The sequence below is a fragment of the Rhinichthys klamathensis genome, unplaced genomic scaffold (assembly GCF_029890125.1).
Source record: "Rhinichthys klamathensis goyatoka isolate OS25496 unplaced genomic scaffold, OSU_Roscu_1.1 h1tg000065l_1, whole genome shotgun sequence".
Lineage (NCBI taxonomy): Eukaryota > Metazoa > Chordata > Actinopteri > Cypriniformes > Leuciscidae > Rhinichthys > Rhinichthys klamathensis.
The window spans coordinates 3,250,438-3,266,138 of record NW_026606608.1 but is presented as its reverse complement, the minus strand read 5'-3'; the positions used below and the strand labels follow the sequence as shown (position 1 = coordinate 3,266,138).

Genomic DNA, 15,701 nt, shown 5'->3' with positions numbered 1-15,701 from the left:
CAGTATTATAAAAGGTAAGCATTATGTAAATGCTTGGCTAAAAAGATGCGTCTTTAATCTAGTTTTAAACTGGGACAGCGAGTCAGAGCCTCGAACAATATCAGGAAGGCTATTCCAGAGTTTAGGAGCTAAATGTGAGAACGCCCTCCCTCCTTTAGTGGACTTAGATATCCTAGGAATGACTAGAAGCCTCGAATTTAGTGATCTTAAAGAACGCGATGGATTGTAGGGCGATAGAAGGTCCATTAAATACACAGGAGCTAAACCATTTAGGGCTTTATAGGTCAGTAATAGTACTTTGTAATTGATACGGAACTTGATAGGTAACCAGTGTAGAGATGATAAAATTGGTGTTATATGATCATATTTTCTTGACCTAGTAAGAACTCTAGCGGCTGCATTTTGCACTAACTGTAGCTTGTTTATTGAAGATGCAGGACAACCGGCTAATAAAGCATTACAGTAATCTAGTCTCGAGGTCATGAATGCATGAACTAACTTTTCTGCATCGGAAACAGATAGCATGTTACGTAATTTAGCAATGTTTCTAAGATGGAAAAAGGCTGTTCTTGTAACATATGAAATATGATTTTCGAAAGACAAGTTGTGGTCTAGTATAACTCCCAGATCTTTTACCGTAGAGGATAAAGTAACAGGACATCCTTCTATATTAAAGTTGTATTGTAAGTGGTTTTGTGGATAGTTTTTTGGACCAACAAGTAATACCTCCGTTTTATCTGGATTTAGTAGCAGGAAATTATGCGTCATCCAGCATTTTATATCTTTAAGACACTCTGTCAATTTTGATGAGTTAGTGTTTTCATCTGGCCGTGATGAAATATATAATTGAGTGTCATCAGCATAACATCCATCCATCCATCCATCTTCTTCCGCTTATCCGGGGCCGGGTCGCGGGGGCAGCAGTCTAAGCAGAGATGCCCAAACTTCCCTCTCCCTGGACACTTCCTCCAGCTCTTCCGGGGGGACACCGAGGCGTTCCCAGGCCAGCCGGGAGACATAGTCTCTCCAGCGTGTCCTAGGTCTTCCCCGGGCTCTCCTCCCAGTGGGACGTGCCCGGAACACCTCCCCGGGAAGGCGTCCAGGAGGCATCCGAAACAGATGCCCGAGCCACCTCAGCTGACCCCTCTCGATGTGGAGGAGCAGCGGCTCTACTCTGAGCTCCTCCCGAGTGACCGAGCTTCTCACCCTATCTCTAAGGGATCGCCCAGCCACCCTGCGGAGAAAGCTCATTTCGGCCGCCTGTATCCGGGATCTTGTCCTTTCGGTCATGACCCAAAGCTCATGACCATAGGTGAGAGTAGGAACGTAGATTGACCGGTAAATCGAGAGCTTTGCCTTACGGCTCAGCTCTTTCTTCACCACAACAGACCGGTACATCGACCGCATTACTGCAGAAGCTGCACCGATCCGTCTGTCAATCTCCCGTTCCATCCTTCCCTCACTCGTGAACAAAACCCCAAGATACTTAAACTCCTCCACTTGAGGAAGGATCTCTCCACCAACCTGAAGTGAGCAAGCCGCCCTTTTCCGACTGAGGACCATGGCCTCGGATTTGGAGGCGCTGATTCTCATCCCAGCCGCTTCACACTCGGCTGCAAACCGTCCCAGTGCACGCTGAAGGTCCTGGTGTGAGGGGGCCAACACGACAACATCATCCGCAAAGAGCAGAGACGAAATCGCGTGGTCCCCCAACCTGACACCCTCCGGCCCCTGGCTGCGCCTAGAAATTCTGTCCATAAAAATTATGAACAGAACCGGCGACAAAGGGCAGCCCTGCCGGAGTCCAACATGCACCGGGAAGAAGTCTGATTTACTACCGGCAATGCGAACCAAGCTCCTGCTTTGGTCATACAGGGACCGGACAGCCCTTAGCAAAGGACCCGGGACCCCATACTCCCGGAGCACCCTCCACAGGCCGCCTCGGGGGACACAGTCGAATGCCTTCTCCAAATCCACAAAGCACATGTGGACTGGTTGGGCAAACTCCCATGAACCCTCCAGCACCCTGTAGAGGGTATAGAGCTGGTCCAGTGTTCCACGGCCTGGACGAAAACCGCACTGCTCCTCCTGAATCCGAGGTTCCACTATCGGCCGTATTCTCCTCTCCAGTACCCTGGCATAGACTTTCCCAGGGAGGCTGAGAAGTGTGATCCCCCTGTAGTTGGAACACACCCTCCGGTCCCCCTTCTTAAAAAGAGGGACCACCACCCCGGTCTGCCATCCCAGAGGCACTGTCCCCGACCGCCACGCGATGCTGCAGAGGCGTGTCAGCCAAGACAGCCCCACAACATCCAGAGACTTGAGGTACTCAGGGCGGATCTCATCCACCCCCGGTGCCTTGCCACCGAGGAGTTTCTTGACTACCTCGGTGACCTCAGCTAGGGTGATGGACGAGTCCACCTCTGAGCCCCCAGCCTCTGCTTCCTCAATAGAAGACGTGACGGCGGGATTGAGGAGATCCTCGAAGTATTCCTTCCACCGTCCGACGACATCCCCAGTTGAGGTCAACAGCTGCCCACCTCCACTGTAAACAGCGTTGGTAGGGCACTGTTTCCCTCTCCTGAGGCGCCGGACAGTTTGCCAGAATCTCTTCGAGGCCAGCCGATAGTCCTTCTCCATGGCCTCACCGAACTCCTCCCAGGCCCGAGTTTTTGCCTCCACAACCACCCGGGCTGCAGTCCGCTTGGCCTGCCGGTACCTGTCAGCTGCCTCAGGAGTCCCACAAGCCAACCAGGCCCGATAGGACTCCTTCTTCAGCTTGACGGCATCCTTTACTTCCGGTGTCCACCACCGGGTTCGGGGATTGCCGCCTCGACAGGCACCGGAGACCTTACGGCCACAGCTCCGAGCCGCCGCTTCGACAATGGAGGCGGAGAACATGGTCCACTCAGACTCAATATCTCCAGCCTCCCTCGGGATCCGGTCGTGGCTCTGCCGGACGTGGGAGTTGAAGATCTCTCTGACAGGAGATTCGGCCAAACATTCCCAGCAAACCCTTACAGTACGCTTGGGTCTGCCGTGTCTGTCCAGCTTCCTCCCCCGCCATCGGATCCAACTCACCACCAGGTGGTGATCAGTTGACAGCTCCGCCCCTCTCTTCACCCGAGTGTCCAAGACATACGGCCGCAGGTCAGATGAAACGACCACAAAGTCGATCATCGACCTACGACCTAGGGTGTCCTGGTGCCACGTGCACTGATGGACACCCTTATGCTTGAACATGGTGTTCGTTATGGACAAACTGTAACTAGCACAGAAGTCCAATAACTGAACACCGCTCGGGTTCAGGTCGGGGGGGCCGTTCCTCCCAATCACGCCCCTCCAGGTGTCACTGTCGCTGCCCACGTGAGCGTTGAAGTCCCCCAGTAGAACGACGGAGTCCCCAGTCGGAGCACTTTCCAGCACTCCTCCCAGAGACCCCAAGAAGGCCGGGTACTCTGCACTGCCGTTCGGCCCGTAGGCACACACGACAGTGAGAGACCTATCCCCGACCCGTAGGCGCAGGGAAACGACCCTCTCGTTCACCGGGGTAAACTCCAGCACTTGGCGGCTGAGCTGGGGGGCTATAAGCAAACCCACACCAGCCCGTCGCCTCTCACCATGGGCAACTCCAGAGTGGTGAAGAGTCCATCCTCTCTCAAGGAGTGTGGTTCCAGAGCCCAAGCCATGCGTAGAGGTGATCCCGACTATCTCTAGTCGGAACCTCTCAACCTCACGCACGATCTCAGGCTCCTTCCCCGCCAGCGAGGTGATGTTCCACGTCCCTAAGGCTAGTTTCCGTGTCCAGGGATCGGGTCGTCGAGGCCCCCGCCTTCGACTGCCGCCCGATCCTCTCTGCACCGGCCCCTTACGGCTCTTCCTGCAGGTGGTGAGCCCACTGGAAGGCGGTCCCACGTCGCTCCTTCGGGCTGAGCCCGGCCGGACCCCGTGGGGAGAGGCCCGGCCACCAGGCGCTCGCATACGAGCCCCAACCCCGGGCCTGGCTCCAGGGTGGGGCCCCGGCTGCGCCATACCGGGCGACGTCACAGTCCTTGTTTTATTGTGCATCATAAGGGGTTTTTGAACCGCTCTTAGTCTGACCCGTCGCCTAGGACCTGTTTGCCTTGGGAGACCCTACCAGGGGCATATAGCCCCAGACAACATAGCTCCTAGGGTCATTCGGGTACTCAAACCCCTCCACCACGTTAAGGTGGCAGTTCAAGGAGGGGATCAGCATAACAGTGGAAATTAATTCCATGTTTTCTTATAATATTACCAAGTGGCAGCATATATATTGAGAATAGCAGAGGGCCTAACACCGATCCTTGCGGCACTCCATAATCTACTGACGTTATCTTCGATTTTTCCCCATTTAAACAAACAAAATGGTAACGGTCTGATAAATACGATCTGAACCAGCTTAATGCCTGTCCCTGAACACCAGTGTAGATTTGTAGTCGATCCAAGAGTATTTTATGATCGATAGTGTCAAACGCAGCACTAAGATCGAGTAGAACTAATATTGAGATACAGCCTTGGTCAGAAGCTAAAAGTAAATCATTTGTAATTTTAACTAGCGCAGTTTCTGTGCTATGATGCGGTCTGAATCCTGACTGAAATTTTTCATATATCTCATTTTCTTGCATGAAAGAGCACAATTGAGCGGACACAGTCTTTTCTAGTATTTTAGACATAAATGGAAGATTTGAAATCGGTCTGTAATTTGCTAAGTTATTTGGATCTAATTGCGGTTTCTTAATAAGAGGTTTTATTACTGCCAGCTTGAATATTTTTGGAACATGACCTAAAGATAAAGACGAGTTAATAATATTAAGAAGAGGCTCTTCCACTACAGGTAACACTTCTTTCAGAAATTTTGTTGGTATTGGATCTAATAAACATGTTGTTGGTTTAGATGCAATGATAAGTTTATTTAGCTCTTCCTGTCCTATAGTTGTAAAGCGGTGTAGTTGTTCTTGAGGGGCGATAAGCCATTAAGCCATTGTTTCTTCAGAGGCTCGGATGAAGGAACTAAAGAATACTTTTGTGTTCATGTGTACTACATCCAAACACTGAGCAACTGCTATGCTTCGGCTGCGCAGTTCCGCCTGTCATTGATCATGGGCTGGCATATGCAAATATTTGGAGGCGTACATATTAATGATCCCGACTGTTGCGTCACAGTCGGTGTTATGTGGAGATTCGCCTATTTTTCAGGGGTGTTTTTCAAAAACGAGATTTAAATAAGAAGGAGAAAACAATGGTGTTTGAGACTCACTGTGTGTCATGTCCATGTACTGAACTCTTGTCACAGTCGTGTTATGTGGAGATTCGCCTATTTTTCAGGGGTGTTTTTCAAAAACGAGATTTAAATAAGAAGGAGAAAACAATGGTGTTTGAGACTCACTGTGTGTCATGTCCATGTACTGAACTCTTGTCACAGTCGTGTTATGTGGAGATTCGCCTATTTTTCAGGGGTGTTTTTCAAAAACGAGATTTAAATAAGAAGGAGAAAACAATGGTGTTTGAGACTCACTGTGTGTCATGTCCATGTACTGAACTCTTGTTATTTAACTATGCCAAAATAAATTCAATAACACGTCACAGTCGTGTTATGTGGAGATTCGCCTATTTTTCAGGGGTGTTTTTCAAAAACGAGATTTAAATAAGAAGGAGAAAACAATGGTGTTTGAGACTCACTGTGTGTCATGTCCATCTACTGAACTCTTGTTATTTAACAATGCCAAAATAAATTCAATTTCACATTCTAGGGCACCTTTAATGTATGACTCTGTGTTGTCTCTTTTTTTTCACCGTAATTCTTAAAGTTAACATAATCTGACTGAGGAATCTTAGACAAGTAAATATTGTAACTGTGGTCAAATGTAAATTAACTTGTGCCTATTATTCAAAAATTATTATTTAATTCTGCAATTTGCCTTCATTAGCGATTATCATCAATTTGATTACACAGATATTAATTAAACTAAACAGCTAGACAATGGCATCTCTGAATTCAATAATGAAATGCCTTTAACTGAAAATTGAATGTTTAATCTTATTATTATACATTACTGACACTCTATCCTCCAATTTGATACTGTTAAGTGCTTTTTTTGTACAGTATATTTTAATATTTGATAACAGTAGGTAATAAAAATACATCATGTTAGCTCTGGTCCAATTTAAAAATATTAACAAATATACCTCAGGACATTTTTGTTCATGTAAAATATACCTCATTGTCATGTTCTAGACTTGTTATATTTAGCTTTATATAAAAAAAATACCCCCTTAATATTGTGGCAGTTTTTTTCTCTGTGGTATCGAAAATTGTATCGAATATCGATATTTTTCAAGGTATCGTATCGAAGTTAGAAATTCTAGTATCGTGACAACACTACATCATACAGGTTAGAATAAGTGGTTCAAGTCATTTCTTCTGAAGAAATGTGATTGGAGTTGGTTGAGAAACACTTTCCTTCTTGACATCGCCAGTGTTTTTGCAAACAATATAAATTCTACAGTGTTCTTAGCACAATGCATGGATTAAGTATGAGGCAGTTGTAAGTGAGTTTCAATTAATGATCCAACTAGGAGACTGCAACCTACACCAGATACCATATGGATTAAATTACTCGAGACGTACTGAACAAAATCGTTTTCTACTGCCTTAATATTCTTTTTGGGGTTTTAAAGTTTTAGTACTCATTGACTTGTGTTGTATAGAAATAATATCATCACATCTCCATCAAAATTTCATGGTTTGGATTTTGCTGAAGAAATGAAATATACAAGTTAAACAGCATAAGAGTGAGTAAATCATTTATTATCTATTTTTTGAGTATTCTTTTGACTAAAATTATCTCTGAAATATATGATCTAAAAAAAAGAAAAGAAAAGATATTACATATAAAACAAGGGTGTGTTTTTGCATTCACATTTTTAAATTAATTCCAAATAAATACAACTAGTCCTAACGAACTGCATTATCAGTTACCGTCACAATATGTAAGAAATGCAAGACTTTTTGTGTTTCTGTTTACTGTTTTTCTTTATATATTTCATTTAATTATGTTTATTTAATATACATTTAATAATGATTTAATATATATTTCTTTATTATTTTTGCAAAGTTAAAGGTCCAGAGGAGGTCATCAGCCGCTACCATCAAGTCCTCAAAACCTTCAGGAAAGTTCGCACCATGTCAGAGGCATTCCATCGGCATAATGTTGACCGAGGAATAGCAACAGCACCAATAGCAGAGCTTCAGATTATAGACCCCAAGACCTACAGCACCCTGGTTTTCGATCCAGCTATGGAAACATTGCTTGCTTTTGCAAAAAGATGTGCCAGTAGTGCTGAAATTAAAAGATCCATGAAATCCTGAAATTACCCAGCGAGCAAAAAGTCGTCTAGAATACGTCTAAAAGACGTAATTGTTAGACATCCAGAAGACGTCCTCACAGGAGCCAGAATGAACGTTTTTTTATACGTCTTTTCTGGACATTGTTTAGATGTCAATTAAAGACGTGCTACAGACATAATTGTTAAGACATCTAAAGGCAGAATAAATATTAGACACGTTTTCCTTAGTAGAAATGTCAAAGACTGTTAAGACCCATACTGACATGAAAATCCCATCTGTGTATATTTGGTAGGATCCAACTTTAAACAATGTTTACTTCAAAATAGTGGCAGAGTTAGTTCTGAGAAAAACCCAGTTACTAATGCTTGTCGTGTCATGAAACGGCAGGCACAGATCTAAATTAGGCCCCGTTTACAAGATGGGAAAACGCAGATATTTCTCTGGGTTTTGCCCTCTCATTTACACGAAAACGCCGTTTTTATCACAGAAAACGATTATTTCTAAAAACTCCGGGCAAAGTGGAGATTTCTGAAAACACCGGTTATGTGTAGCCGTATAAACTGGGAGAAACGGGGTTTTAGGTTCTCTCTTGTCGATTCTGAGGATTTTGATTGGCTTGCATGGCTTTATCCTTCTCCCTACACTGCCTTACACGTAGCCTTAGATTTAAAAGAATATTGATAATATTGAATATTCAATTGAATAACTGTCACTAGTGATGTGACATTTGAAGCGAGGCGTCGGAGCTTGTGTCGAGCAAAAAGGGGCGTGCCAGATGAAGCCGCGATTCGAGGCTTGTGTTGTTAACGTGAAAATCACGTGACTAATGACAAACGAGGCCTCGGTTTGTGTGGATACGTCATCGGTTCGGTCTGAGTGTCGTTTCCGGATAAAGGGGGTTCGAAACTCGCGCCTCCTTGTGGGTGTTGCAGGAGTAGTAGAATCAGTTGTAGTAGCGTCAGCGAGTCAGAGAGTTAGAGTTAGAGAGTTGTTTCATCGTCGTTATTGTGCAATATATGTGTTAGGGCTGTATATTATTACATTATATCAGGTTAGATTAGTTATAGTGTATTGTTAGTATTAATTATAGTAGCTATATTATAGTATTGTTATATTAATTAGATACGATTATTTGGATTGCTTTGGATTTTTGGATTTTGGACTGGACTGCTTTTTGTTTTGGATAGCCCTTTTGGAATTGTTTGCCTTTTGTGACCTCTTCCTTTTTCCTTGTAATGGAGCCAGCAAGAAAGAGGAAATCCTCCCCTGTGTGGGAGTTCTTTGAAATGGTTGCTCACAATAAGGTACAAACACAATTTGTATTATTTTTGTTATTATTATAATTTTACTGTCTTTATATAATAATCCTCACTATATGGCTGTATTATATTTAATGTCTATTCATTTATGTTTCAAGGTGAAATGCTTGCTGTGCCTAAAGGAGCTGACATACAGCAATAACACCTCCTCTATGCTCAGGCATTATCGAGCACTGCACAAGCATGCACAGACTATTAACAATCCACACAGTAGTCAAAGTAATTGATAATAATCATTAAAAAACATTATTTAAATAATGTTTTAGGCTCCTACAATACACCTGCATTTTATTTTATTATAGATTCCAAAAAAGAAATGTTGAATGAGGCCCTGGTGAACATGGTCATCAAGGACTCCCGAGCCTTTTCCATTGTGGATGATGATGGATTTAGGGAGCTCCTGCATGTGTTGGATCCCACTTATGCGATCCCAACTCGAAAGGTATGTGATTAATAAAGTGGTTCATCATTTTTTAAGAAGTTAAAAGTAAGAGTAACTGCATTTATTTCTATCCACAGGCTTTGAAGGTCATGGTTGATCATAAGTACAAGGAGGCTAAGGAGAAGGCAAGAGAGCAGTTGCAGAAAGTTCAGGCTATAAGCCTTACCTCTGACATGTGGACATCGCTAAACATGGATGCCTACCTAGCATTGACTTGCCATTTTATAGACAATGACAAGCTCTGCACTATTTTACTAGGTGTAGAGCATTTCCCTAAGAGCCATACTGCTGAGAACTTGGCTACTGGACATATCAAGCTCATGGAGGAGTGGGGCATAAAGGATAAAGTTAAGTGCCTGGTAACTGATGCAGCAGCCAACATGATAGCATGTGTACGATCACAGAATGTTAGGCATGTGATATGCATTGCACATGCACTAAACCTTATTGTGAGGAAATCTTTTGATGACATCAGTAGCTTCAACGACATTCGAACCAAATGTAGGAAACTTGTGACCTATTTCCGAACAAGCACTACAGCAAAAGAGAGACTGGCCCAAGTACAGTAGCAGATGGGGAGACCAGTTCTGAAAATAATTGAAGTGGACACTCGCTGGAACAGCACTTATAACATGCTGGAACGTCTCTATCAGCTGAGAGAGCCAGTGGGGGCAGCCCTGGCCTCTCTAAAGACCGACATCACCCCTCCTACAGCCCTGGAGTATGAGGCAGTCCAGGATGCTTTACATGTTCTTGGCCCTTTCCACCAGGCTACAGTAGAGCTTTCGGGAGAGAAAAGGGTGTCTACCTCCAAAGTGATTCCTTTGATGAAGATGCTGAATCACGCTGTAACGACTAAGCTAGAAGGCCTCAAGTCCAATCCAGCAAGGCAGCTGGGTGACAGCCTTGTACGAAGGGTCAGGGAACACGCAGTACATTTAGAATCAATCAGTGTGATGACCATACCCACGTTGTTGGATCCCAGATTAAAAAAACTGGCATTCTTAAGTCAAGGGAACCTGCAAGAAGCCATATCAAGATTAAAATCTGAATGCGCTACTGTAATCATAAGTTCTGATCTCCATTCTGCTTCCACCAATACACCCCCAACTCAGCTGCCAGCCTCGTCAGAAGCAGGTCAATCCACAGACAACAGTAAGTACTATATGTGTTTATTGTGTGAATGTTCACATTAGTGATTAGTATTGTGAACCATTGTTAATGGAGTTTTATTTCTTTGTACCTCTATTATTAGGTGACATTTGGTATCTGCTGGATAGCACGGTTGATCACAGTAGAAGGAGCTCAAGTGCAACAGCAGATGCTACTGTAGAAGTGGACCGATATTTATCTGAAGTGAATCTCACAAGATCTGAGGATCCACTGGTATATTGGGCTCAACATAAACATCAGTATCCTCATTTATACCAGCTGGCCCTGGCATTTTTATGTTCCCCCGCATCCTCTGTTCCATACGAAAGGATCTTTTCCAAGGCTGGAGAGGTTCTGTCCAAGAAGAGGAATCGTCTAAGCCCCAAGACACTTGAAAAAATTCTGTTCCTCAATAAAAATCATTTTTAATCCTTCCTTCGTTCCTCTACGTCCCCAGTCCCATAAGCACAACACTGCACAAAAATAGTAACAGTTCAATGCACAAAATCACCAGAAACAATTCTTAACCTTTACCACCCCACACTTTTCTGTTGCGCTTTAATACACTCCCTCCACCATAAGCACTGCACTCAACAGTGTCACTTTTGTTGTTCATACTGTCACTATCCAAACCATTTATGAATAATTAATTAACTCTCTCTCTCTGGGTGTGTGTGTGTGTGTGTGTGTGTGTGTGTGTGTGTGTGTGTGTGAGTGAGTGAGAGAGTTGTCTCTGCAGAAGTAAATTCAGACAGAGAAATATACATATTTTATACCCAGGCAATGGACAAATGTCTGCTCAGGTATTTTTATTATTGCAAATGAAAGGTTACAGACATTAACAGTGAGAAGAAAATAAATAAATAAATAAAACAGAACAAGGGGGTATACTGACATCATAAGTCTGCTCAGGTCATTGTTTCAGAATGAATTAATTGGTCTGCTATTTCTTTGTACAGTAGCTAGGTGTCACTAGTGAGCAATGCTGAATGAAGCTTCGAGTAATGAACCTTTGGGTGAAGCAATGGTCTGCGAGGTCTCAGAGGTTCAGGAAGCCTCATTTTGCCATCACTAACTGTCACGAACCACACCAGGGAACACAGGAGAAGATCCAATGGGCTCTATGCACGGCGGTATTTCCGGTGAAGGTCTAAGGATGCTGGATTACTTCCGCCGATCGTAGAGTCCAATGCTATACCGAGAATTTATATTGGTTTTTATACTCTATTGCTATACTAAAGAAACGTTAGTCACAAAAACAGACAAAACAGACACCCCTCATTTTGTTTATGCTTCTTTGTTTATTATATTAAATAAACATAACTATATATAAAATTACATCTAAAAGGTATTAAAGTTTCATTTCAAAGACGAGAGGACAGTACATTTTGAAGACTCTGCCATAATACCGTTTTCCTCGGTTTTCCTCCGCTTTAAATCTCCCCAACCAGAAACGCACGAGCATCCTTGCGTCAAACGCGGAAGTTATGCGTGCATATAGCCCATTGCAGAAAGTATGTTTAATTAGGGAAATCCGTTACTCAAAATCCAGTCAATAGTCAATATCATAATCCATCCAAAACAAGAACATAAACAGGAACACAGAAGTGGCGTGATAAATACAAGGACTCCGTGACATACTAAAACAGACAGGGTTATATACACAGGGAAATGACAATGCTAATGGGGAACAGGCTGAGTGCAATGATCAGTGATAAGAGACAGCTGAGTGCAATGAAAAGACAAGGATCATGGGGGATGTAGTTCAAGAGTGTGATGGACACCGTGGGGAAGGAGGACATCTAGTGGTGACCCAAGGAACATAAACCAGACACTGTGACAATAACTGTGTAGTGTATATACTAGTCTTGCATTTTTTTATCTTATCAATATAATTTTAATAAACTGCCTACTATTTTCCTGTAAACCAAACTGATCACTCGAAGACAACAATGATTTAAATCTCAAAATATATTTTTATTACTAATTTTACCCAAACTTAAAGGGCCTCTGTAGCAGCTGGGTCCCATTTCATGACAGCAGCTAAAATCAAAGCAAAAAAATCCACATGTAAAATAAATAACAAACGCCACAGTTGTGGTCTAGATGAAAATTTGAGTACTCGATTAAATGAAATAGTTATTAAATCAAGTCAACTTACATCAAGCCTGATATTCAGCATTCCACACACACACACACACACACACACACACACACACACACACACACACACACACACACACACACACACACATACATATACATATTATACACACTTTTTTTTTTTTTATTGCCATAATATGAAGCTTACCTTTTATTGCTGAAAACAATTTCTTGTCTTCAATTCCAATTTGATCCTTTTTGCCCTTCCCCTTCATATTAAAAAAGGTCATCAGCTGATTGGTGAAGGGCCTAAATCCAATCCAAGACAAAAATAATATGCAATTATTACTTAAACACACACACACACACATGTAGCATGATTGTCCATGCATGGTGACCGCAGGCTGCATTTCTCATATAAGTTGAATTTTTAAAACTTTTTTCCGGCAGGAATTCAAAATAAATGACAAAAAAACAAACAGCGATTTTGATAGAGCATTGGCATTATGCACAGCCATAAGATTTTTACCTTCGCCTGAAAACAACACTATACAATATAACCAATACAGATCTCTACATCAGACCTCTTGCTTGGCTGAGATGGACAAAGGGCTGCATAAATTAACCATCGTCAGCCTTAATGTGTGTTCACTGTGCCCAAGTGCACAGTCCTGCTCCTTACTTAAAACATCAACTAAACCAAACCCCCAAATCAAGCACCAAATGAAAAAGAAAAATGGGGACACAAGAAAACCAAAGCAGAGCTGAACTAACATGGAAAACTGTTCTGGTCAAATGTCTAAAGACCTGTGTCTGTTAAGTTAATGTGTAAATAAATACCTGTCCATCACTTTGTGCGTGCAGTCTTTTACATCTTTCCCCCCGACTCTTGCCAGCTGACAAACCTATAATAAAAAAAACACATGGAAATATATCAAGGGTAAAAAATTGAGAACATTGTACGGATAGAGAAAAAAGTTCAACCAGTGTGGTCCAATTGTTTGCAGCCCTGAAAAACTGTCAATTTTAAAAATTATATGTCTAGTCTTGAGATAATTGAATGATTTGTTTAACTCTAATATCACATACTTTCCAACACATTGTATCAGCAGGTAAAATACAAAATTCAGATAGAATTTGCTAGAACGATATTGAAATGATCAATATGATCTGTATTACTGTGTTTCATATATCTTCTGGCACAAAATGCCGACTGCAGTCAGTGGTGTGTCTCCTTATAACGAAATTAACACGCCTAATCTTTCGGACCCGAATCACCCTGACTGACTCGCAGCTTGGCACACAACAAAAACTCCTGCTGTTCGGATGTTGCCATTTCTGATATTATAATATTCCAACATTTAAATTAAAAGAAGTACACTAAAGTTTGATCAGAAATAAAAATTCTATTATAATAAGCTAAACTTAAGTTACCTAAGAGATCACCTACCGCTGCAGATGTGTACTGAAGTGAAAAGCGGAAATGATTAGACCCGTTTTTCGGTTAGAACGCTTAGCGCACCGCATAAACCCCCTATTGGAAGAGGGTGAAAAATATTTTACCAAGGTTTCAAATTTGTTTTTCTCCAAGAAGAGAAGCCTCCTCCCTCTCGAACTCTTCCAAGGTGTCAATCTTGCTTATATCAATCCCAGACTTAGGTAAGCTCCTCTGGAGTTTTTTGACCTCATCAGTGAGAGTCACCAGCTTTGTCACCACTATTTTCTGGAATTCTGGCAATAATGAGAAATTAAGAAAAAAATGATTACTCAAGGCATTTCAGCCTTTCAGTAAAAGAGTGCTCTCTAGCAATCCCAGAAAAATGAATGACTATTCAATTAGTTACTTAACACTTTATTCAACAGGGAAACCTTAACCCTGTATTTGACTAATCAGTTTCATTAAAGAACAATTTTATTAAGAGTTCTAGACCAAATGTCATAAATGGCAAAGCAACAAGATGAAAACCTTGAGTCTGATTAACCAAACAGTTACAAAGAGAATGCAATGTTATAATACATATTAGTCTGGGTTTCACATGAAAATATTTTTGTACTTACTCGCTTCTGACAGGGGGAATGTGGTTGGCACAGCCTTACTGTAAATGGGCCTTGCATGTGAAAAAACTAAGCAGGAAAGAAAAAAGTGTGTGAAGCAATCAATATGTTTAGAATATATGTGCAATGTGCCTCACTGAGTGATACAACCAATGACATTCACCATCTAAGGACCTGCTCTCCACGGCTTGGGACCTGGGTACACCTGAGAAACCCAAACCACCAACATTAGTCAGTCCAGTAGCAATAGTATTCCTCATGATAATATGATATTCAATAAGACAAGCCAAATGTAACTGGCAATACTCACGACTACTTGAACTGTCCCGGCCCATGGACCTGTATGAACCTGTGCAACCCAAATGTATCCATTATCAAAAGTGATAATGACCTATGCTGATTTGATATTCATTAAGACAAGCCAAATGTAACTGGCAATACTCACGACCACTTGAACTGTCCCGGCCCACGGACCTAGACCTGGACCTGGACGAACCTGTGCAACCCAAACCAATAGTCAATAGTTTTAGTTGCCTGCATCCTGATTGATAATATAACAATGACATTTTAAACTCACCACTAGTTGACCTGTCGCGGCCCGCAGACCTGGCTATACCTAAACAACGCAGAGTTGTTTAGGTATAGACAACTAATAACAACTAATCGGCGTTCGTAGATCAACTGGTAGAGACTCTTTTTCAAAGATGGCTCCTGTCTGTATACGCGAAGTTGACTGTATGTAAAAAATATCTTCTTATTAAACTGTCTGGACACTGACAAAGTTCTCAATGCTTCGGTTTGAAGGTAGGGACCCTCATTATGCTACCGTGTTAGTGTGGGGCTATTTTCAGCCTTGTTAGTGGTATTAACAAGCGATTTTTATTTGTCATTACTACATGCCCAATATACTAGCGTTATACTAGCTTTATAGGCTAAACTGTTTTTAGAGATAAAACTATTTACATTCGATAATCATGAAAACAAATCTCAGATAACGGTTGACTAGGTAACAATGTGTAATTAGACCAAAGGTTCATTTTGCGCCGGAGTTCTCCTTTAAAGTCAAATATAATTTGAATAGTAAAAAAAAACAGTACTATTGAAATACTAAAATTACAAAATGCTTTTCTCATGTCACGTTTGATGAACAATTCAAGTTAGCGAGAGTGAGAAACGCAAGGCAATGTGAGGTCTTTAGATGTACCGAGTAACGTTAGTACAGGAGGAGTGACAGGCTGCGGGATTCGTAAGGATGGGAAAT

The 15,701-nt window shown here is 42.3% G+C and overlaps 2 long non-coding RNA genes across 2 annotated transcripts; both read right to left on the bottom strand.

Moving 5' to 3' along the window:
* Positions 1-12,599: 12,599 nt before the first annotated feature.
* LOC130084477 (uncharacterized) lies at positions 12,600-14,110 on the bottom strand. Its single transcript, XR_008806937.1, has 3 exons — positions 13,949-14,110; positions 13,226-13,290; positions 12,600-12,694 (listed from the first exon to the last, which is right to left on the bottom strand). It is a non-coding gene; the product is annotated as an uncharacterized LOC130084477 (long non-coding RNA).
* Positions 14,111-14,443: 333 nt separating this feature from the next.
* LOC130084482 (uncharacterized) lies at positions 14,444-14,937 on the bottom strand. The gene is made up of 4 exons (XR_008806942.1): positions 14,886-14,937; positions 14,751-14,789; positions 14,604-14,645; positions 14,444-14,509 (listed from the first exon to the last, which is right to left on the bottom strand). It is a non-coding gene; the product is annotated as an uncharacterized LOC130084482 (long non-coding RNA).
* Between the last annotated feature and the right edge of the window lie 764 nt (positions 14,938-15,701).